This window comes from Giraffa tippelskirchi, chromosome 5, assembly GCF_054371585.1.
Source record: "Giraffa tippelskirchi isolate mGirTip1 chromosome 5, T2T-mGirTip1v1.2.pri, whole genome shotgun sequence".
In the NCBI taxonomy this organism is placed as follows: Eukaryota; Metazoa; Chordata; class Mammalia; order Artiodactyla; family Giraffidae; genus Giraffa; species Giraffa tippelskirchi.
Window position 1 is genome coordinate 92,966,156 of NC_137279.1, and position 23,171 is coordinate 92,989,326.

A 23,171-nucleotide genomic window follows, 5' to 3' on the forward strand; every position below is an offset into this window, starting at 1 on the left:
TAGCATGGTGACTATATTTAACAACACTGTATTCTTATACCTGAGAGTTGCTAGGAGACTTTTCTCCTAGCAAAGAAGGAGAAAAGTGTGTGTTTGTTCTCACAAAACACACACACACAAATGACAACTATATGAGGTTGTTGGTGGTGTTAACTAACCTTATTGGATAATCATTTTGCAATACATAATTATCAAATCATCGCATTGTATATCTTAAACATATACAATGTTATATGTCATTATAGCTCAATAAAGAGAATAATAATAATGCCCATGTTTCTGTACCTTGTTTAAATGTATTATAATCAATCTAATTCAATGTTTTCATGAAGTTCAGATGCATTATACAACATTCCCTAGAAATACCAATCTGTTAAATAATTTTATTTTAAAAGGCTTACAGCAAAGTTTTACGTTTTCCTTCTCTTTAGTTTCCTTTTCATTAAATGAATAAAATAATGTATATTGCGTGGATGCTCAGTCACTCAGTTTTGTCTGACTCTTTTTGACCCTATGGATTGTAGCCTACCAGACTCCTCTGTCCATGAGATTCTCCAGGCAAGAAGGCTGGAGTGGGCAGGAGACGCCAGAGCCTCAGGTTTGATCCTGGGTCGGGAAGATCCCCTGGAGAAGAAAATGGCAACCCACTTCAGTATTCTTGCCTGGGAAATCCCATGGACAGAGGAGCCTGGTCTACAGTCCATGGGGTCGCAGAGAGTTGGACAAGACTTAGCAACAAAACAACAAGCACAATACATGTGAAGGTAAGCTAAAATACGTTTGCATCCCATTTTCCCTAGAGATAAGGTTTACTGATAGTTTGGTATGGATTCTCCCAGATCTTCTTTCTATATATTTGCATTCATGGATATGAACTTTTTGTGGCAGAATGTATTTTCCAAAAATGGCCGTGACAACATTTCCCATCCCACGTGCTCTTTCAAAACCTTGTCACACCCCGTCAGGTGGTGGTTCTGTCCTCTGTCCTATAGCCTGAGCATGCCTCTCCGCCTGCCTCACTAAGGTGTGACCAAAGTGATGCAAGGTGACACCCGAGGCTTGTCATAAGAAACAATATTGATTCCCCTTGGCTGTCTGTGTTAGGACACATACTTCTAGAGCTGTAAGCCACACTGTAAGAAGTCTGGCTACCCTGAAGCCTCCATGCCAGAGAGATCACAAAGGTAGACTAGAGAAAGAAAAGATCATAGCTTTCCTGAACCCCACCTGCTTGAGTGTTCCCACTCCAGGTGCCAGACAGGTGAGGAAGCTTTCATCTTAACCCTTGTCAGAGTGGGACAGCATGAGACCCGAATGAAAAAGCCACTAACCATTAGGTAATTGATTAATATATATATACCTATACACGCTTATTTACATAAATGACCTGCTATTACATAGATGTCTCTGAGACTTGTTTTTTTTAATTTATTTATTTTTAATTGAAGGATAATTGCTTTACAGTATTGTGCTGGTTTCCGTCAATATCAACATGAATCCACCACAGGTACATGTATGACCCCTCCCTCTTGAACCTCTCTCCCACCTCCCTCCCCATCCCATCCCTCTAGGTTGTTACAGAGCCCGGGTTGAGTTTCCTAAGTCATACAGCAAATTCCCATTGGTTATCTATTTTACATATGGTAATGTATCTTTCTTTGTTACTCAGTACATCTCACCCTCTCCTTCCTCCCCTGCCACCGTGTCCATAAGTGAGACTTGTTTTTTGTGGGATCTTAGTTCTCCAACCAGGGATCCATTGAACCTATGCCCCCTGCAATGGAAGGGCAGAGTCTTAACCACTGGACCACCAGGGAAGTCCAAGGTTTGCTTTTTTCACTGAGCAATTTCTGAGACTGTTGTGTGTCAGTGGGCTCAGATCCACTCAATATTTTGTAAGGCTCTGCAGCATTCCATAGCATAGATGTTCCATAACAGAGCATAGAGAATTTTCAAACATCTTTAGCTGTGGCCTGCCTCTTCAAAGGAAAAGATTTCCTGGAAACTCATGGTTTAAAACAAGTCAAACAAGCTGCTGGTCCCAGCCAGTGCCTCTCCTCACTAACCTCCATACAGGGAGAGGCCCTGAAGAGACTCCAAGCTTTCGATGACATTTACAAATCAATCACCTTGCGGAGGGTCCAAGGATAGGTCAAGCAATGCTTCTCCATCTGTTTGTTTTGTTTTGCTTTAATTTATATTGGAGTATAGTTGATCCGGGCTTCCCTGGTAACTTAGCTGGTAAAGAATCTGCCTGCAATGCAGGAGAGCCCATTTTGACTCCTGGGTCGGGAAGATCCCCTGAAGAGAGAGGCTACTCACTCCAGTATTCTTGGGCTTCTCTGGTGGCTCAGATGGTAAAGAATCTGCTTGCAATGAGGGAGACCTGGGTTCGATCCCTGGGTTGGGAAGATCCCCTGGAGAAGGAAATGGCAACCCATTCCAGTATCCTTGCCTAGAGAATCCCATGCACAGAGGAGCTTGGCAGGCTACAGTCCATGGGGGCCCAAAGAGCTGGACATCACTAAGCACAGCATAGCATAGTTGATTTAAATGCTGTGTTAGTTTCAAGTGTACAACAAATGAATCAGTTACACACACACACATATCCACTTTTTTTTTTTAGATTCCTTTCCCATACAGGCATCTGTTGTTTTTTTGTTTGTTTTTTTAACTCTCTCTCTCTCTTTTTAAGGTACAATGGGCATATAACATTGTATTAGTTTCAGGTGTACAACATAATGTTGATTCAATATTTGTATATATTGTGAAATGACCAGCACAATAGTCAAGATCGCATGTAGTTTCAATTTTCTCTTGTGAAGAGAAGTTATTTTCAGTCTTGAATGTACATTCGAATCACCCCTGAAATCTTGTTAAAATGAACGTTGCGATGAGTAGTTCTGGAGTGGGCGGGCTTTCTCAGCAGTGCTGACTGTCTCCCAGGTGATGCCCATGCCCACTGAGTCAGGGGTTACCAAACCTTGGCTAGCTCCTGATGACCCTTGCTTTCCTTGCTCACCTTCCAAAATGGTGGGGGTGGGGGTGGGGTTCAGGTCTGGAGTTTTGAAAACTGATCTTTCCCTCCTCCTAAAGACTGGAAGCTCCTATTTTCACCTCCAGTCTTTGTTTCCCTTCTGTTCTCCAGGATTCCTCACAGACCGGGGGCAATGCTACCACAACCATCTGTGCAAGGTCCCTCGATCTTGAACTTCATGGGGTGGAGACTGGAAGTCATTGAATGAATGGGCTATAGATGTGATTCTCACTTTTCCAGAACTTCAGTGCTTTCATTTCCACTTTAAATATCTGCTTTAGGAGAGAAATGGGTAGAGAATGGGTGTTGGGAATTGTGTTCCCTCTGTCATCTGTCATCGTTATTTCGTCTGTTCCAGTAGAGGACTCTTTTTGGCCCTTTCTTGACACTTTTGCTCTAAACATGACCTTCTTCCACCCTGCCATGAGAGAGAGAGAGAAACCTCTAAGATGTTCCACAAACCTCTGCTATGCTTTGAGCATTCTGGTACTATACCAATAGATTTGCACCACTCTGGCATCTGGCCTCGGTTACACATGAGCCTCTCCTTCTGTAGGGGATGGAAGGAGAGGGGCTTTGTAGTAAGGCACATTTACATTATGTACTGTAATCTTTGCAGTAGTTTATGAGTATCACCCTCACGTTATCACTGAGGAAACTGAAGCTCAAAGAGGGTCAGTGACTCATCTAAGGTCACACTGCTAGAAATGACTAGCTGGGACTGGATCTCAGATCTGCCTGACTCAGCCTTCTCCCCAGAAATCTGAGCAATTCTGGGGTCCCTGTGTGACTGTGCTGGGTCTCTCAGTGCCCTTTTCTTCCTCATTAGCAGCTGCAGCACTGAATTCATGAGAGTATAGTTCTAATTACTCCCTGAGGTCTCCCCTCCATATGGAGTTCTGGGCCCCTCCAGTGTTCCTTCTTTTGGCAACAGTGAAACCATTTTCTCTCTGACCTGACTGGGCACAGACAGGCCTGGGTTGGAATCCCACAGCCACCTCTTGGATGAATATGCACAAATTCCTTAAACTCTCTGAGCTTCAGTTTCATCCTCTGTAAAATAAGGATGATAATTGTATGTCAGATGAGCTATTGTAGAATGATGAGAAGAGGGCATCTACTGCCTTTCAGAGTGCCTGGCATCAAGCAGGAATGAAAACAAAACAAAGAGTGTACTTTTTTATCCTTGATTTTTAAACTTTCTCATGGATCAGGACTAAGACAGCCTCTTATTGGCCCCTGAGTCTTCCCAGCAACACAGCCTTCCAGGGGCAAGTGGAGAGTGTGTGAGATGGAGCAATTTCCCAGCTCTTACTGAGAGCAGGGGTCGGGGGATGGGGGGAGTGGATGTTTGGAGGTGGGGGGTGTCTTCCCAGGGGGAGCAGTGGTAAAGAATCTGCCTGCCAGTGCAGGAGATGCAGGAGACGTGGGTTTGATCCCTAGGTTGGGAGGATCCCCTGGAGGAGCGCACGGCAACCCACTCCAGTATTCTTGCCTGGAGAATCCCATGGACAGAGGAGCCTGGCATGGGGTTGCAAAGAGTCAGACGCAGAATACGCACACAATAATAATAAATAATAACTGTGTGCAAGAGGGGACTGAAGCACACCCTGTTCCCTATGGAATTTGGGGACCATACCAGGGCAGACCTCAAGAAGTTATTAACCAGTGTGTGCAACATGTGTGAGTGGAGGGCAAGGGGGAGAATCAAGAGTTTGGCAAGACACCAGTGGGCAGGCTGACGTTCCAGAGCGGGTGCTGAGCGTGAACTGCCACGGTGCCCACCCCTCGTCACTTCCCCAGTGTCCTGTCACAGGTGCTCAATAAACAACTGTTAAAGGAAGGTGCTCTTTGGGGACAGGGGCTGGCTGAGCCAATGGAGGAAGGGACAGAAGAGTGGCGACGGCCCTGAGTCCACACTGCATGAAGGCCTGAGCTACTTCCTGACAGACTTGTTAGAGGTGCAGTTGAATGAGTGACTGGGCTCAAAGAAGAAAGAATATACTCCTTCCTATTGATGGCTGCTTCTGTCAAACTCCAGCCAACTTGAAAACAAATTTTAAGTAACAGAATGAAAATAATGAAATACAGAGGAGATCTTCAGTTTTGAGAACACAGATTTCCGGGACGAGTGAGTGACCCCACTACCACACTGCCTCTCCTTTATGGAGCCTCCATCAGACTTGGGAGGCCGACGCAGGTTCAACCAGACTCTCCGTTCCAACTCCCGCCAAGTTTCTACCCTCTGGCCTATGCATTTTCACAGAAACTCCTCTTATCGGATAGGGCAAGTATTTGACCCCCTCTGTCACCTGATAAAAAATGCTTAACCTGGTCTTTTGTCCCCTAGCTCGCATCCCCACTGCTGACTGCTCTCAAGAGATAGTCTGAGGAGTATATCACAGGCAAGTGCACACACAGTCACAGCACCCTGGAGAAGGATCACACACTCACACACTCATTAACACGTGGATTGACAAGTACCACTCTCTTCTGAAACTCATGAGGAGGATGGGAGAGGGAGCCTTGAGTTTTGTCCACCCTGTTCCCTTACTGTCTCCCTGCCTGCCTCCCTGCCTGCCCTGCCCCCTACAAACGGTGCCAGGGCCCCCTCCTATGCTGCCAGGTACACAGCCTTTGGTTGCTTAGCAACGGCGTGCCTCTTCTCCCTATCTCAGCAACCTCTCCACCTAGCTTTAGTATCAGCCACAGCAGGGAGAGCCAGGCTGGACCTGACAGGAGCTGCTGCTGCTGCTGCTAGGGAATGTGTGAAAACCAGCCTCCAAATAGGCCCAGGTTCTTTTCTAACATTCAGGTTCCACACTGACTCTCAGAAAGTCCTGCCACCACTCCGTTGTCCCCAACTTCTGCAAGGCTGCTGATTCCGCCTCCCAACTGGACATCTTGCTCCACTGCTGTGCTCTCTCTGCCCTGGGTCTCTGGATCTGCCCCATGTGATCTGTTCCTTTTTTGAGGTTCAAGGCCCCTTGTAATAGTGTAACTCCATGACCACGGGTGTCTATCTCTGGGGTCTCTGTGGTTGTCCCAGGCTCTCTTTCAGCCCCTCCTGCTTAGAATGAGTAACTGTCTGTCTCCCCTTCACTAACACTAATCGTCTCACTCCCCACCTCCAAAAACTGATCACTGTGATGACCCCATGTTGCCTTAGCAACCAAGACCACACCCCTTGTTTCCATCTTTCCAGGAAAAGTCTGTGGTGGGAGGCCTCACAGAAATGACCCCCAGGCTTTCTGCACTCAGTCAGCCCCCATTTCAGGTTCAATGGAAACTGACATTGGACTTCTGGCCAACCAGAAGAGGACTAGCTCCAGAAAAGCAAGTCCTCTCTGCTGCTCTCCCTCCGTCTCATCAGCTATAATGTCAGCATCCCAGAGAGAAGCTCCTGCAGAGGCTCAGCACCCGCAGTGGGCAGGAACCCGCCCACCCAGAACAGTGCTGCCTAGCACTGCCCCAGCTGACAGAATGCCTTTCCAGGGCATGGCGTCCATCCCCCTGTCTGTGTCACCTGGCCTGATCTCTTTACCTACCCCATCTCCCTCAGTCCCCGAGGCTAGGGTCTGACGATATCATCTGTGGGTTAAGAACCAGGACTAGGGAGCAGTCAGCGAAGAGATGGCTGAGGAAATACTACCAGAGTAAAGGAAGATGGGGTGGAGCCCAGCTCCTAGGCAGGGCTGGGTTGGAGGGATGCTGAAATGAGGGCATGAGAGAGATTTAGGGAGGGAGGCCTGGATTCTGCCTTCTAGCAGAGGAAGCCAGCAAACAGCAGATGGAACTTTCAGGCAGGAGGCCGGACCGAGTGACCTCACCCAAACCCTGTGGTCTGCTGCTATTGCAACCTGGCGAGTCTCCCAGCTCTCCTGGGTCCCCAAGTGGGAGAGCTTTTTATAGTTCACTCCCCAACTTGGGTTTGAATAATTAAACAAGATGGACAGAAATAGCAGCCGGACAGCTAAGGCGGGTTATTTTCGGGTTTTCTAGAACATAGAGTGCTTCTGGGCGGCACCCCACCCCTGTAGGGGGTGGAGCCAGCATAAAGGCCGATGGGAGATTCCTGTGGGGGAAACCCACCCGCATCCCCCAGGGTTCCTTGGGGTGACAGGTTTGCTCTCAGCCAGAGGAGGGTCTCACCGCTTCTTCCTGGTCTTCAAGGAAGGAGAGGGTTCTCTCAGCCTTCTGCTCATAGCTCCACCCCTGGCAGGAAGTCCCTTCTGTTGTCTGTCAGCCCTTCTACTTCAGAGATGGTGACAGATATTGAAAATCAGATCGATAAGCAGCTTCAAGACAGACTGAATCAGGAGGAGGTGGCTACAGCTCCTCTGGCCAAGGAGCTGGAATCAGGTGATAGGAGGTCTTGTGTCCCTCTCCACCCTCCACTCCCCATATAACTGTTGGGAAGCCGTGGGGGGGAATGAGGACTGGGTGGAGGATAGGAGGGAGAGAAGAATTGAGGGAGTAAGTTGGGGGAGGGGGTGGCGAACTAGGCTCCAGAGAAGAAAAGACCAAAGCTGGATAAGTGTCGGGGATGAGAAGCTCTGAAGCGGCAAGAAGCTCTCCTCTTCTAGCTCCCTGGTGTCCTGTGTTCCTGGCATATGCCCAGCCTGGGTTTGCTGGGACAGAGCTTTAGCAGCTGAGCTGGGGATGGGGAGCAGGGGGGAGGGCCCCCTCAGTTCTCCATTGCAGACCAATCATTTGTGGCTTGTTTGCATAATACTTTTGGTTCAACCGCAGAGATTAGGGCCTCACCCCAACTCTACCCTGAGGCTCTAAAAACCTAGGGCACAGAGGGGGCACTTATCATGTTTTCTCCCTTTAGATAACAATTTCAGGGGTGGGTTTGGAGGTCAGATTTCAGGAAATACTGAAATACTCATACTCATTCATTCGTGTTTGTTCATTCAACAAACATTTCAAAAGCACCAACTCTAAGTCTTGCCTTGTGTTGGTGCTGGGAATAAACTAGTATGGCAAGCTCCTTGCTCTCAAGAAGCCTGAAGTTTAGTAGGGAAGATGGCCATCTTAAAACCTACTCTCCACCATTTTTGAGCGCTTACTATGAATTAGATACCATATAGGAACTTCACAGAAATTGTCCCATTTAATCCTCATAACAAGTTTGTGGTCTAAGCAGCATTAGCCCCATTTGACAGTAGAACGAAGAAGAGATCTGTCCAAAGTCACTCAGCTTATAAATGGAATTGGAACCTGTCTGCACGTGATTCCAAGTTCTATGCTCTTAACCAGTGCCCTTGTGGTGGCTAATACATGGAAGAAAGATGTAAGTTCATTAAATGCCGTGGATATTCAAAAGAGAGCGAGATTGTCTTTAGCTTTGGGTATGTGCGCTATGCATGGGTGGGTGGGGCAATCAGGGAAAGATGTGTTTTTGCCCTGTATTTCATTCATTCTACAAATTCTTAAACGGAGTATCTAGATACTCTGTCCTTTGCTCTTGGTGCCGAGGATCCTGAAGTGACCGAAGTCCCTGCGCTGTGGACATGCTCTGCAGGGATAGAAGAAAGGCTGAAATTATAATTGGGTGAGTCGTAAAGCCAAGTTGCCTTTACCCTCAGAGTTGTTCTGTTCTCTCCCAGGGACAAATACCCAAACTTCTGAGTAATCTAGAGGAAAAGCCCGGCCGTCCTACTCTGGGAAGTCCTTCCTAACGTCTATCCTGCATTTCTTTCTGTTCCAATAGATTTCCCCACCTCGCATTTCATTTCTCTTTTTCAAGGCCAAACCTCACAGCAGTAACCCGGCAGGACGAAAGCGTCTGGCCCTTTAAGGCCACCTTCTTCCCCCACGTGCCGTCTGGTTGGGCTGGCGACGCTGACGCACGCGTGACGTCAATGGCAGCTGGCGGAGTCTGGGCAAGCGGAGCGAAGTTGGGATGGGGGTGGGGGGGCGAAAACCAGAGGGCGGTTTATTTGCATTTAAAGGGGCCATTCCAGGGTTAGCGCTCAAGGCTTTAAAGATTTGTGTATTTGGGAAACTTTCCGCCTTGCGCTAGGGGGCCAGAAAAAGGCGTGGTACAGCTAAAGTCTGTCGTGACTAGAGTTTGCGATGTCGATTATGTCCTTCCGCGGAAAGGGGGAAATAGTCCCTCGGTGCCGGGGCTGGAACCACGTGACCTGGAGGGGGCGGTGGGGGGGTGGGGAGAGGGAAAAAGGGAGGAGCTGGGGAGTCGACTGTCAGGCTTGGTTTCAGCTGCCCCCACCCCCACATCCTGCCCACCCTCCTGCAGCTGCCACCACATCCTGCCCAGCCGGGGGCAGGGAACTCGTGTTGGGGGGCACTGACCCAGGACCCGGCTTAGGCACCCCGTCCCTGCCCTCTTCAGTTCCAGGGTGGGGCGTCTGCCCTTTGCCCCGGGCCTGGCCGCAGGCACCCTGGCACTGAGCTTGGGGCACAGCTCTGCCAACAGTCTTGGACATCTCTCTGCCTGACTCCTCCCCGCGCCCTACCCCCAGCCCAGAATGGGACTTGTTCGGTCCCAGATCAGAGCCCCATCCCTGGCCTAGCACAGTTATCAATAGACAAATAGAGGTGTTCAATAAAGTCTTTTGTAATCTTAACTCAGTTACACAGCTACAAACACATACAGAGATTCATGCAACAGAATGCTGAGCGCATACCATGCCAGCCCCTGCAAAGCTCAAAGTTGAGTTAAACTGCGGCCCTCAAGGAGCTCAAAATTAGTAAAAGACAGTAAATTAGAAACCAAGAATGTCAGTACAATGCATTGTGTACTGATGAGGTAGATACAGAGAGTACACTATACAGACGTACAGGAAAACACAAGTTCACATGGAAAATGTGTACACAGAAGAATCACCAGTATATTACGTGTGCTGATGGCACAAGCAAGGTGGAAGATGTGGTGAGAGATTGGGGGCCTTTGCTGAGATTACTGGAAAACTGGGAGCAAGAATGATCGGCCCAATGGAAAGGATGACATGAAGGGAGGTGAGGATGGAGATTGTCCAGATGGCTGTGGAGAAGACAAGAGGGGTTAACCAAACAGCCAGACAGAGGCTGAAATGGTGGTAATGGTGTCCCAGAGTTCCATAGTCAGGACAACAGTCAGGACAGCAGCAGCCCTTGTGGATGAGGCAAACCTTTCCAAATTAAGTAGTACAGGGGTGTTTGGGGAAGCACGAATCAAGGGAGCTGCTGAGGTCCCTTTGCCATATAAGTAGATGAAGATGATACTGCACAGAGGAGTTTACACACTTTTTAGAAACTTGGTGGGCATCTGTCTACTCTTAAGGGAGTTTATGGCAACGTTAGGTGACTTTTCTCTAAGAAAGATGAGTTGGTAAAGGGAGAGAAAGATAAGGGAGACCTAGGCATCTGAGCCTGTCTAAGCATTTTTCACCTAGTGCATTCTGGGATGGGTAGTCCAGGGGCTAGAAGAAAAAGATATAGAGTCATTTTCCGGAAGTCTTTATTATAGTCTAACTTGCAGCAGTACTCCCTAGATCCTTTCTTAGTTCTCCATGGAAATCAAGACCTCATGTTTGTTACTTTTCCTTTCCTATGAAATTCTCTCTATAAATAGTGTATATGTAAATTATATTCCACTTGTAATGTCAGCCTGTCCTACTCTTTCCTACTCTGTTTTCTACTGGATTATTTCAGCATCTCAGGGTCCAGGATACTCCATCTCCTCTACTGAGCTTATCCCTCCCTTCCTCTCTCCTGCTCTTCCTGGCCCTTTATCACCCTCCCAGATGACTCACCTACCTTCCTTCCTCATTCCTTTGTTTAAGGACCCAACATTCCAAGGAGGGGAGGACCAGCTGGCCAATTACAGCCCTGACAAGCCTGCCTCAGGCTTGAGATTGGCTGAGCTGCGGCTGGTGGGGCTCAAAACGCAGGTATATAGGATATTGGGGGGGGGGGGTTCTGGGAATCAGCTCTGGGAAAGAATTTGTACCGGGACTGACAATGTTTTGGGAGAGAATCCTTCAACTAGAGCTGGGGCCAGAGGGGTCTTCAGCTGGGAGAGCTTCGAAACTGAAGGCAGGCTGATTGACCCAGCTCTCTTGGTGTCCTGGGACCTGGATGCCCCCTCCTCACTTTAATTTTTTCCTATGATCTGGGACCCAGTTGTCTGAAGGCTGAGTTCCCAAGCCTGTCCCTAAGAAGTCTTTTCCAGCAGCTCTAGATCTCTCCAGTCTCAACATTCTGCTTTCCCGACGTCGGAAACAGCCGGAAAATAAACACCCTGATGACTAAACGGTTTCTCCAGCTAGAGCCTGGGGAAGCACTAAAAATAGAGGCCACAAGTGAGGGGAGGTTCCCCAGTTGGGGGGGGCACTTTCCCATCGTGCTATTGCCACAGCCCCAGGCCTGGCACAAGGCTCTGTTCTTCTCAGAGAGAGTCCTTGGGGGCCAGGCAGATGGGCTCCCCCTGCCTACCCTGAGGTCCTTCAGGTAAGCCAGCTGTGCCTGGTAAGGAAGACAGACATCTTCTGGTGCTGGGGCCCCAACTCCTAAATCTAATGGGGAACTAAGAAGCTACTTTGGGAGACAAAGTGAGACAGTTTAAGTCAGGTTTCCAGAAGGAGTGGTCAGGTGGAAGAGATGGAAACTGAGGCCAAGGAAATAGCCTGCTGGCTTCCTGTCTTAAAATATAGAACACAAGCCTCCAGCCTATTTGCAAAGCAGTTCCACTGAACTTGCCTCCTCTGAGGGTCCTGTGGGATAAGGGGCCTAAAGGGGTCTTGACAGTCCAGCCCTTGAGTTTATTATAAAGCAGCATGGGCTACCGTTCAAAGCAATCTACTTGTATGAACTAATTTAATCTTCACACCAATTTATGAGTTAGGTACTATTATCATCATCTCTATTTTACCCATAGGGTACAGGGAAGTTAAGCAATGTGCCTGTGTTCCCAGTTAATAAATGGTGGAATAAGGATTTGAACCAAGGTAGCTTGACTCCCCCAAAGTTGATGCCTCTAATCACCATAACATGCGGCCCCTTTCAAGGATATATTTGTCTTTTTAACCCTTAACCTAGAATTGAGTCTTTGTCCAGTAAATCACACCCAGTAGAAATTAGAGTATGTGAAGAACTGAGTGCCCTTCTGTTCTGCAAGGTTCTTTGAGATCTAAGCCATATTCCATCATCTCGTCAAGCTCAAGGTAGGAAGCTGACGTTGGAGTAACGGGGAGTAAGTCTGACAGGGTCAGCTGTCCAGTAGACATGGCACCCACACTCCTGTTGCAAGGCAGGAGAGGATTCACCACACCCTGGAGCAAACAGGAATTACAAACTTTTTAAAACAGCTACTACTGCTTCTTTAATAAGATGTTTTTGGGCGTTTCCTGTGCTGGGGGAAATTAAGGTCACACCCCTTTAAATTGCCCCCCTCGGCTGTAAGTGCTCTGGGGCCGCAGGCACCCGGGATTAGGTCACCCAGGAACTATGAGCTGTCGCTTTAAATTGCTGGGCGTCAGCCGAGCCGGGTCCCGGGAAGGGAGGGGGCCTGTCACAGGTAGAGGGAGCAGACGAGCTCGCCAGGTAACCCCCTAGAAATGCACCTGTCTCTTTAAGTGGGGCTTCGGCACACCCTAGGTGAGAGAGATGGAATCTTCTCAACACCTAGCATCTACCCTTAATTTATCTACTAAGACTCCCACCTCCCAACTCTCTCGGGGCTTGGGGGTTGGGGGAGTTGTCGATACAGCATGAGTGCATGGGAGAGTTTGCGCGCAGTCCGCTGAACCTCCCCGGAAAGGACCTCCTCGAGCGTATGGTGGCAGCAGTGTAGGCGGCCGTCCCGCCGGCTAAAGCCGGCACCACGGACACGGGCTGATCCCTTTAGAGGCCTCTGGATCTTGCCTCTCCACTTTGCCTCGCTCTGTCGCTTCCTCCCTTCCTCCCTCCCTCCCGGCAGGCGGAGGGATCTGCCGCTGCCGGCGCCGCAGCCTAGCTTGGAAGGGCGGTGGGGTGGGGGCCGACCCTGCCCGGCCCGGCCGGCCCGAGGGAAGCGGGGGGCGGGGCCGTGTCTCCGGGACCGCCCCTGCTCCGGCCCCGCCCCTCCGCCCCCACTGGTTCCTCCCATTGGCCCCCCCGCCTGTCCATCACCCCCGTTCCCCCCACCCCTCAAGCTAGGCTGAGCTGTGCCTACGTCGGCCTCGACTCCCGGGGGCTGGAGGAGTTACCTTTGGAGCCCGAAAGGAGGAAGGAAGCAAAATATCAACAACAGCCGAGGCGGCTCGGGCGGTCGGCCCCGGTCCCCCGTCTGCCTGCCCGCCCGCGCGCCCACGACGGGGGCCCAGGCCCCCCGGCGCCGCCCAGGGCCCGCGCGGACGCCGGCCTCACTAATTATTCCCCCCGCCCGGAGCTGCGGCTTCCAGGTGCTGAAGAGCCCCCGGACTAGGGGCGAGAGCTACCCCCTCCCAGCCGTGACACCCTCCCTTCCCCCAGCGGGGCCGGTGAGTAAAGAAAAATAATGCGCCTGCCGCTTTAAGAGGCCCCCTCCCCCACCCCGGCCTGAGGTTGGGGTGGAGGGTGGTCTAGACCGTCCCCCTGAGGGGTGGGATGGGGTGGCCTCCTGGGCTGGGAGGAACTCGCGGAGCGAGCTCTTTTCGTGTGGCGTTGGTGGGAGATTACATGGGGGACTGTTTGGGTGAGGGAGTCGGCTGACGGGGACAAGTGGAGTGGGCTGTAATTCCCTTGGGTGTTGGGATCGGGGGTGGGGACGGACGGCTTGGGGGCGCGCCGGTCTGTTGGTGTCCCGGGGTTACGGCGGACCCCCCAGTGGTCTGGGAAGGGGCGCCATCCTCAGAAGGGGTCTCCGGTGACAGCCGGGAGCGATTGACATTTTAACAGCCGGCCCTCCCTCCCTCTCCCTCCTCGCACCGCCTGTTCCCTCCTCCTTGGCCCGAAATGCTGCAGAAGGGGGCCTGGGAGGGCGGCGGGAGGGTGGGGGCGGGGGGAGCCGCAGCTGTTTGGGAAGCGGGGGAGGGAAGGGGGATGTTGTTCAGATGACACCGGGGTGGTGGGTTGTGGTGTGTGTGTGTGTGTGTGTGTGTGTGTGTCCCCGTGTGTCCGGGGCCCGGGCTTGCCCTGTGCCTGTGGAGTTGGGACGCGTAGTCACCGCCGAAGTGGGCACGCCAGGGCCTTTAGTTGGGACCTCCTCGCCCTCTCCTCCCAAGACCCCTGATCTGGTTTGTCAGTAGACCCAACTGGAGAACCCCCGGCCAGAAGTTTGCAGCTGTTCAACATCTGGGCGAGAGTTCTCTAGTCGCTTTCTTCACCTATGGCAGGTTGAGCTGGGCTGGGAGTGGGGGTCTAGTGAGTGTTGGGGGGCTTTGGGGGACGGGGGGCCAAGGAGACTGTGATGCATCTAGTCTTTCACTCCAGTGCCAGCACCTTTCCTGTCTGGTTTGGTCTTATAGGCAGGGTCTCCTTTCCCCTAGTGATTGAAGCTAATCTCTCAAAGGCCTCCTGAAGTCTCTCCCTAATGAAGGAGGGCTCCTGAGTGTGGGCACCCTTGGAACCACTGACTAGGTTATCCCAGGTTTGTCCTTTGAGTGGGAGGCTTTCTCTGCCTCCTTTTAAGCAGCTCATTGTTGATGGGTTGGGGGAGGGTACAGTGGGTGGATCCTGTGTCCCCCTTTTCAGTGCCCAGCCCCCTTTTGAGGTCTCTGTAGCCCTGGTTTCTTTGGTTTGGGGGAGTGGTCCTCCCCACTCCTTCCCCCCCATTCCCTCTGTGGGTCTTCTAGGCAATTCAGGGCCCAGCCTGGACTATGGGAAGTTTAACGTCTGGGGCGGTGACCTTGGGCTGCTCTGGCCTCGAGATAGCAGGAGAGTCCAGGCCAGCAGGAGATTGGGTGTTTTGAAGTTAGGGAGCTGTCCACCTCCCACTCCCCTCCAAACCCCCAACAGGGAAGTCTTAGTAGTCAAGGAGAGTGTCGAAAAAAGCACATGTCAGTGTTCACAGATGTCCACCCGCCTGTGGCCGCTGGGTCACACCCGCCCCAGGACTTAGCCTGGCTGTCCCAGCTCCCACGGCATGCCTGGGAATGAATTTCCTTCCTGTGGTTTCCCAGTGTGTTGGGCAGAAGATGGGGGTGGGGTGGGATCAATGTGAAGGTGGCTGAGTACCCGTTTATATAGAGTGATTGGGGAATCACTGGAGTTCATGTGTACGTCTTACCCCACTTTCCCCAGCAGACATACGGACCCTTGGGTCTCAGTGGTCATATTCTCTCTTTTGTAACTTCCATGCCACCCCTCTCCCAACACTACCGGTATGTGTTTGTATATTTGTGCGTGTGTACATTTGTAAAGGGAAGGGTTTCTGGTTTCTCTGTGGAAAGGGGGAACTTTTACTTAACACTCTTTTAGAGACCAGAGAGGTTATTTTTTAAATCTGAGGTCACACAGCAAATCTGTGTCAGTGCTTTAGTCCAGCCACCACTCTTTCAGGCATGGCTTCATAGCAGGGAGAGACCGCAGGAAGGAGGACACAGTCCTTCCCCTTGGGGGCCCTGGTCCAAGGGAAGAAGCAGGACCCTTGTAATGGGGGATGGGCATGGGAGGTTCTGTCTGCTGTACCCAGTGCCTGGACCAGAGTAGTGGAGGACTTGGGAGTGTGACGGGGGCTGCCCGTTGTCCCCCCTACTCTGTACCTGCTGTCCCTGGACTGGAGGAGCCTGGGCTTCCCAACTCTGCCCCTCTTGGCTCCTGGCTCTTCTCATAGGCTGGGAGATATAATAGTCTTTCTGGCTGCTTGTTACATAATCTCTCTAGAAGTTTTTTTTTTTTTTTTAATCTTTTCCTGGGTTTTTCCTGGGAGGTGTGATGAGGGGAGAAGGCAGAGGGTAGACTCTTCAGGTTGGGGCTGGAGAACCAATAGTCAGGAGGCTGGAGGAGGCCTCCTGGCCTCCGAGAAGGACAGGAAAGAAGAGGCCTTGGGGTTAGGCCCTCGCTGATTGTGGCCTAGCCCCTCCTCCTTCCCGACTCTGCCCGGGAATATCTCTTTGCTGTGGATTTTCCTGGCCGTTGTGCCCCCAGAGAGGCCTGCCTCTCTACTCCTCCTGTCAACCATCTTCTGGCCTGCCAGGCCCCCTGCCCTCCCCATTTGGCTTTGGTCCAGAATCTCAGTGCTTACCCAGGCTTGGTGTGGATGGGACCTTGTATTGGACACTTTGCCACCCACCTGTGTACCTCTGTGGGGGCAAGAGGAGCCAGAAACAAATAGGTGGGTCCAGCATTTCTTCCCTAATTGTGTTGAGAGCCAGGCCTCCTGCTTCCTTGTCTCTCTAGTCCGGAGAACGGTGGCCTTACTGGAGAAGGGGAGTTGGGGAGGATGGGTAATAGAGACCTCAGCTCTCGGGAACAAGTCGTAGCTGGTGTTCACCCGTGTTCTGGAAGTGGGTCTGAGAATCAGACATGGCCCTAGAACCTCAGCTCAGGTTCTGGGTCTTGCAGCACTGTGCTGACAGGTGCTCCCCACTCCTTGGGATCAGGGCTGGGACTCTCTAGGCTCTCAAGCCAACTGGTTTGAGGCAATTATCTCCCTTGTAGAGGGAAGGAAGAGATGGTGGCGGGGCCAGTGTAGCCTTAGCATCACTGTAATTGCTAGTGGCTTTTATGAGCCAGTCATGGGGCCGGAGTCCGGCCAACCGTCTGTCCTTCTGTCCCAGTTTGGTGACTTACTCATGGGGTGAGGGGGAGGTGTCAGGTGCTAGTAGTTCTCTTCTGGGAGCTGTACCCCTTTCTGTGTAGTGGTTGATGTCCCCGTCTGTCTACAACTTCAGCAGGCAGAGTGGAGCTTAGACTTCAGGAAGGACTTAACAGTGGAGGTAGACGAGGGGGAAAGAGAGAGAGAGAGCTCCAACTTGGCCGGAGAAAGACGGATCTCGAAGTACTTTCTTCTCCAGTGGCTCTTGGTGGCTCTGCTGAAAGGCCTTGAACTTTGGCTTAGTGGATGGTGCTATTTGGCTCCTGGAATATTTATCTTCTCTTGTCCTGCGCTGCCTGGGACTGCAAGTATCCTAAGGAGAGTTTGTCCTGGACCTGTGGGATGGCTAGCCTTTGGGCCCCTTTCCCCTGGCAGGGGGGGTGAGTAGGGGTCCTATGGAAACCAGCATGCCCGGATACATCTGGCAGGTCCATAGCGTTCAGTGGCACACGTGCATGGAGGTGTGCAGCACATACGCATGGGTGTGTCCATACCCCTGGAGCCACTGTGTCCTGTAGCGGGTGGGGGTACTCAAAGGCAAAGATAATTAGTAGATCAGAGACTGGGAACAGGGTGAGGGGACTGGAGGCAAGAAGGCAGAGGCATGGAGAACCCTAAAGAGAAGAGTGTTGAAGGGAGCTCAAGGAATTGAGTTTAGATCTAGAGCATGGCGTGTGAGTTGGGGAGTCCTGGCTGACTTCCATCACTGCCCTTTGCCCACCACTCCATTCCCGCCACCATTTGTCCCTCTGTGGCCCTGGCTCAGCCTGCCTTGGCCCCTCATGCTACCCGCATGTCCTTGGGTGAGTCCAGTTTGCAGATGTACAGGAGTTTCACCTAGCTTTGTGGTGAGCAGAGCACCTGGGTGTTTTGGTGGTTTGTCACTGGTCTCTGTCGCACTCCCCACTCACCCAGATAAGCAAGGCAAGTCCAAGGTATCAAGGTTACATCTGAGCCCTCAGGCATTTCAGGGCTGACCCCTAGCCTGGGCGATCCCCAGGGCCCTTTGCATCTGATTTTCCCTTTTTTTGAGGCTGTGGCTACAACCTCCCCTTCCTGGGAGCCCAGCTGTACTTCTGGCTGATCCTCTCTAGTGTGGAGATGGGCAATGGGTTCACTGACTCTGCACGAGACCCTGGGAGCTTGGGATTGGGGGGGTGACAGTTGCACCTCCTGTCTAGTCTCTCTCTCCTCTGTTGTGGGCTGGAAGGAGAGGGAATTGTCTGGAGCTCTGGCCTGTTGCTGGCCTCACCCAGGCGGGACCGTATTTACTCACTTAAACTCACCCTCCCAGCCTCCCAGGAGGCTCCAGGCTCTAGGCCTGGTCACTGACCTTGGCATGGTGCTCTGGCCACTCCCCGAGGAGTTAGAAAGGCCTGGGAAGCATATAGAGAGGGAGCTTGTTTTGCTCCATGGTCATGAGCACTTTACCCTCAGGGAGTACCCCACTCACCCTGTTTTCCAATATGCTTTGAAGACCAAAACCTAAAACTTTTGAGATCCCTGGGGACTGGAGAAAGGAAACTTCCATTTGTTGTGTCCCTGTGTGCCAAGCTCTGTGCTGGGCATGGAAACATAGGAAGATTCATTTATTTCTCATACAATATTTCATTTGTTTTTTCCTTTGTAATTAGGGAGACTGAGTAAGAGTTTTAAGTGACTTGCTCGAATTTTCCCAGTTAGGAGGTGCTAAGGGCTTTTGTCTAAGATTAAGGGAAGGATTCTGCCCAGAGGAAGGGCAGTGGAAAGGAAGGCCCAGGGAGACCTGGGGGTAGGAGGAAGATACACTGAAGGGAAGGACCAATGCAGTAGGATTCCCTGACAGGAAGGCAGAGGATTAGGATCTGGTGGCAGATTGGGGGGCGGGGGGGACATGCTTTGGTTCCCTAAGAAGGTATTGTCTTCTGATTGACTGTCATGGGGTAAGCTTCCCAAAGCAGGGATATGTAAGCAGGAACAGGTGACAGACCCCTCAGACTCCTCCTGGGTACTTGTTAGTACCCTCTAAAGCTGCCGTATGAGATGACTGAGGAGAGAAACTAGATCAGGAAAGATTTGAGCCACAAGAGTCCTGGGCTTGTGCGAAAGGTGAGAGGCATGGCTGACTTGAGCCTGATGGTAGGGAATCTGCCCCGGAAGGAATGTGCTGTTGCTCCCGGGAAGGGAGACCCTGCCTGCTCTCAGTCCAAGCTGTGCAGGGAACCGCTGTGCTCAGCAGTCAGCCCACCTCTGCCACTTACTCCTGGTGACCTTGGGCAAGTCCCTGCCCACCTCTGAGTTGGTTTCCATTTCTATGAAACAGAGATGCCTCTCCTGGAAAAAAAAAAGTCAAAAGGTTCCATGGGAAAACGTGTGGTACTCAACACAGCCTGGGAAAGTGGCTGTATCCTTTCTTCCAGACATCAGCTCCAACCTGGCCCTGGACTTGCGTGCTAAGGCCGTGGTCCAGAAGGTGGGGCAGGGGCACACTGTGTCCCAGGCAGGAACTTGATGTGAGGAGGGCCCCGAGAAGACCCAGGGGTGGGCTTGGGAAGCTGAGCCCAGCTCTGCCCTCCCCATCCAGCCACCTTCTTGTCTCAGAACTGTCCCCTCCTCACTTCACCCCAGAGTCTTAGCAGATCCCTCTGGCTGCGTGCTTACTTCTCTCTCATGATTTCCCTGCCCCCACCCCTGCCAGCAAATACTTGGGATTGAGGGTTGGGAGAACGAGGAGGAGTAAGAGGGAGCTGATGCTCAGACCTCAAGGGAAGACCCACTGCAGGAGTGGGTGTGGGTGGGGAGAGGAGGGTTGTTGGTCTCTTTGTGGAGTCTCCCTGCTCCAGTTGGATCAAGTAACACGGAAGCAAGGGGATGGGGGCAGATGACCTCAAACCTTTAGAGCCTGTGTGTATTGATGGTTGGGGGTAGACCTGGAGGATGGGCTGGTTTTGAAAGTGTTGCTTCAGGCCTTTCCAGTCACATCTCTGGACCTCTGAGCCCCTTCCCTCCACCCCCCACAGCTGCCTGCCCCTCTCTGCTGACTCCCCTATGCATACCCCATGGCAGGCCCGTGGGGCCCAGGCTGACTGGGTGGGGACAGGTGTCCTGGCCCAGCTGTTCCCTCTTGTCTCCCCCACCTGTCAGCCCAGAGGGTGGGGAAGCTGACAGGGATCAGAGAGGAGGAACCTCTTGGCCTCCTCACCTGCTCGCTGGGGTGGGGCCCTGGTTGTAAAGTGTAGCAGAAGGATTGAGAGTAGACAATAGACTGGACTTCCTCCTTAGACAAAGGGTAGCTCTTGATGATAGAAATGGCAGAGAAAGCTGGGTACACAGGGATCCTCACTGTTAGTAATCAGAGGGGTCTTTGTACAGTATCTTCAAGAAAGGGTGAGAAACTGTGTATTGGTGAAGGGCGTGGATCAAATCTGGGGGCAAGTGTTTGCATAGATCTGTGCAGGTACTTTCCCCCCTCCCCCCGCCACTGTCTGCCCATGGGGTGGGGGGTGCTCCATCTGGCTGGGCATCTTAGCCTCACCTGGCACCTTTCCTGAAAGCAGCAAGCTAATCCTGTAAGAGCTGCCTGGCTGGCCGCCTCAGCAGGCCCACGCAGCCGCACTGCCTGCCCTCCCTTGCCAGGGGCTTAGAGGACTGTCCTTCGAGTCAGAAGGAGATCCAGCTGCCACCCCGAGCGGCCCCTTTAAATCCTCATGGCTTCCCGAGGTTATGATGTCTCTAGGAGGATTTGCTCTCCCTGATTGGATTGGCCTCTTTGGGGTGGGGGTGCTGGCGGTAATAGTAGGTGAACACTTTGCTTTCTCCTCCTCTACCTTCCCTTCCATTGGAATTGGTGCTGTCCAGTGTGAGGGCCCAGCCTCAGGCCCCTCCCTTCTCTCCTTGCTCTCATGTCCCAGCAGTCCGGACATGCAATCCCTTCATCTGCTTCAGCCTGAGCAGCCTTGCCCCTGTTCTGTGGATGGGAAAAAAGGATCCTGCTGCTCTAAACAAGGGAACAAACCACTGCCCTGGAGGCGAGTGCCCTTCTGAGACTGTACTGCCTGCTTTTCTCAACTTTTTCCTCTTCAGCTTGCTCTTCCTTTGGCCAGGGGCCCACACATCATAGTTCTCCCAAGCCCTCATTTCCATGGGCAGTCCCTCTCCTGATCTAACCATCAGCCCACCTGCTGCAATGGCAGGCAGCCCAGACCCAGCACTGGTGGCATTATGCTCACCCCAACGGCTCTCAAGCTGACCCGCCCCCAAGGCCCCAGCTGCCACTTTCACTTCTGTCTCCTGAGACCCCAGAGGGAAGTTGGGTGGGGAGGTGGAAGGTGACACACTAACCGTCCCAACCGCCCCACCTCTCCTCAGCCGAGGCTTCGATGGCCAGGGGCCCCTGTCCACCACTCTGATCGAGATGAGTGGAATGAGGTTAGGTTGCAAGGGAAGGGTTGGCTGCAGTGGGAGGGATGGTGGTTAGATAGCGGGAAGAACTTCCTGGGATAGGAGACCACTGCTTGACTTCATTGTTTCAGGGGGTATGGCTCGAAGCGTAGGTATTATAACTGGACAAACAGAGGTCAGTTTGACCTCTTCAAGGTAGACAAGGGATCAGTTGTCTTCGAGCTCCCATGGTTGGACTATAATGCTGTGGCCATCATCCCCTCCCAAGTGTTACCAGCTGCCTACGCTTGGTCGAGTAACGTCTAACAAAGCAAATTTTAGCCCCAGAGATGACTGTGAGTTCAAAGACAGCCCTGAAGAGTCCTCTCTGTAGTCTTAATATCTGTCTTGCACACTGTACTAGACTGTTTCCTCTCACTTTGCACCCTTGAGAGTGGAATTTAGACATGGAGACAGAAATAGAAGTAAAGGACAGTCCACCCCTATCCTACCGCTGCCCCAACCTTGTCACTAAAGAGGGGACTAGGGCTTTTCTCCGGAGGAACCCCAGGCTGTTGTGGAAAGATCACACTTTACCTCATGAATCTTATAAAATTCCTCTAGCTGCAGTGCTCAGTTGTTCCTCGTAATTACACTTTCTCCCCTCACATCCCTTCCTGGACAGGGGACCTAGACAAGAGTGGAGGACCCTGTTGGATTCAGAGCTCTAGACAGTACCACTGGAAAAAGTGAGGGATGTTTTCTGGAGAAGGATGAGATGGGAGATCTGAGGTGCCAAGAACTCCACTTGGGGTCCCTAAGTTCCAGGGATGCTGGGTGGGGGTGTCCCAAGTCCTGGAATGGGAAGTAGAAGTTGATGGAATAAGATCAGATACACTATGCAAATACCCATGCAGATGAGCAGTAGTGAGTCATTACTGACCAGCCTGCTAGCTAGAGCATGAAGTAAGCCTCCAGCTGGGCTTCCAGAGCTGGCCCCCCTAATGACCATGACAGTGACCTTGGGTCAGTCACTGCTCTAATCGGAAGCAGGTCCCCAAGCTCTGGGTCTGATAGGCATTCTATGTGTGTGAGGGGATTTGTTTGGCAGAACCTCTGCTGCCGGGGCCTGTGTGCCCCACCTGGCACCTGCCCTGACCTACCATGAGCTTCTGTCAAACCTTGGCCATCTGTTGTGGAGGTTATCGTTCCGAAAGCACCCCTTCTTCGTCAGGCCTGTGCCTTCTCTCTTCTGGCCTCCACGTTACCCTCCCCTCCTAAGCTGGAGGACAGGGCACATAAACGGGCCATCTCCTCTGTTAGCTCTCCATGGTGTCACAAGAGTCCTGACCTCCCTTCCTTTGGGGGCTCTATAAAGAGCATAGGAACAGAATGTCTAGGCTGGAAGGGCACTAGGGTACCTGGTCCATGCCACCTACCCATTGTACTGGCTGGGGGAGGAGGGGTGAACCCTGGAGGGGGCAGTGACTTATTCAGGTTCACACAGTGAGTTAGGGCCAGGGCAGGGACTTGAACCCAAGCACCCAGAATCCTTACCCACAGTGCCGGTATTTCCCTATGTTGTTCGTTGCCCTTCCTCACCTCTCTCTCCCTTTTCTACTAGGACTCAATCTCCTGTTACCCCCCCCTCCCCCAGTTATTTCTAAGGTCAGCAGCGTGGCTCCGGAACCTGTGGGGACTAGGGTGGGTCCTGGGAGCCAGCCCAGAGGCCACTAATGGAAGGCCAGAACTGGGTGGGAAGTGCTAGAGGTTGGGGGTGGGGGTCGGCAGCTGCCTCTGTAGGGAGCCATTGGGCCTCTGAGCTGCTACAGGAAGGATGAGAGCTAGACTACAGGAAGGACAAGCTGGGGTGGGGAAGCAGTGGAGGAGGCTCAGGAGACAGACCCTCACGAGAGAGGCATCTCCTGGGCAGAGAACAGGATGACCCATCCCAGGAGACTTGCCAAGAAGAAGAGGGCGGGAAGCCTAGGGTGGGGCTCGGGAGAGTTGTCCAGTGGAAGCTGGAGGGAGGGCCCCTAGCCCTGCTCC

General features: G+C 52.1%; 1 protein-coding gene and 1 long non-coding RNA gene across 14 annotated transcripts in view; one reads left to right on the top strand and one right to left on the bottom strand.

Annotated features, from left to right (window-relative positions):
- Positions 1-1,417: 1,417 nt before the first annotated feature.
- On the bottom strand, positions 1,418-8,871 carry LOC145507605 (uncharacterized). Its single transcript, XR_014054967.1, has 3 exons — positions 8,767-8,871; positions 7,190-8,561; positions 1,418-3,455 (listed from the first exon to the last, which is right to left on the bottom strand). It is a non-coding gene; the product is annotated as an uncharacterized LOC145507605 (long non-coding RNA).
- A 2,307-nt stretch (positions 8,872-11,178) lies between these two features.
- MEF2D (myocyte enhancer factor 2D) overlaps positions 11,179-23,171 on the top strand; it is a 37,034-nt gene continuing 25,041 nt past the window's right edge. For 4 of the 13 annotated variants that reach the window (XM_081494341.1, XM_081494340.1, XM_081494330.1 and 1 more), the window contains exon 1: positions 13,170-13,506. The gene's annotated coding sequence lies outside the window, so the exon portion shown is untranslated. Of the gene's footprint in view, positions 11,498-13,033; positions 13,507-23,171 lie in introns of those variants that run through there. The other 9 variants (XM_081494329.1, XM_081494339.1, XM_081494334.1 and 6 more) reach the window with 5 other exon arrangements.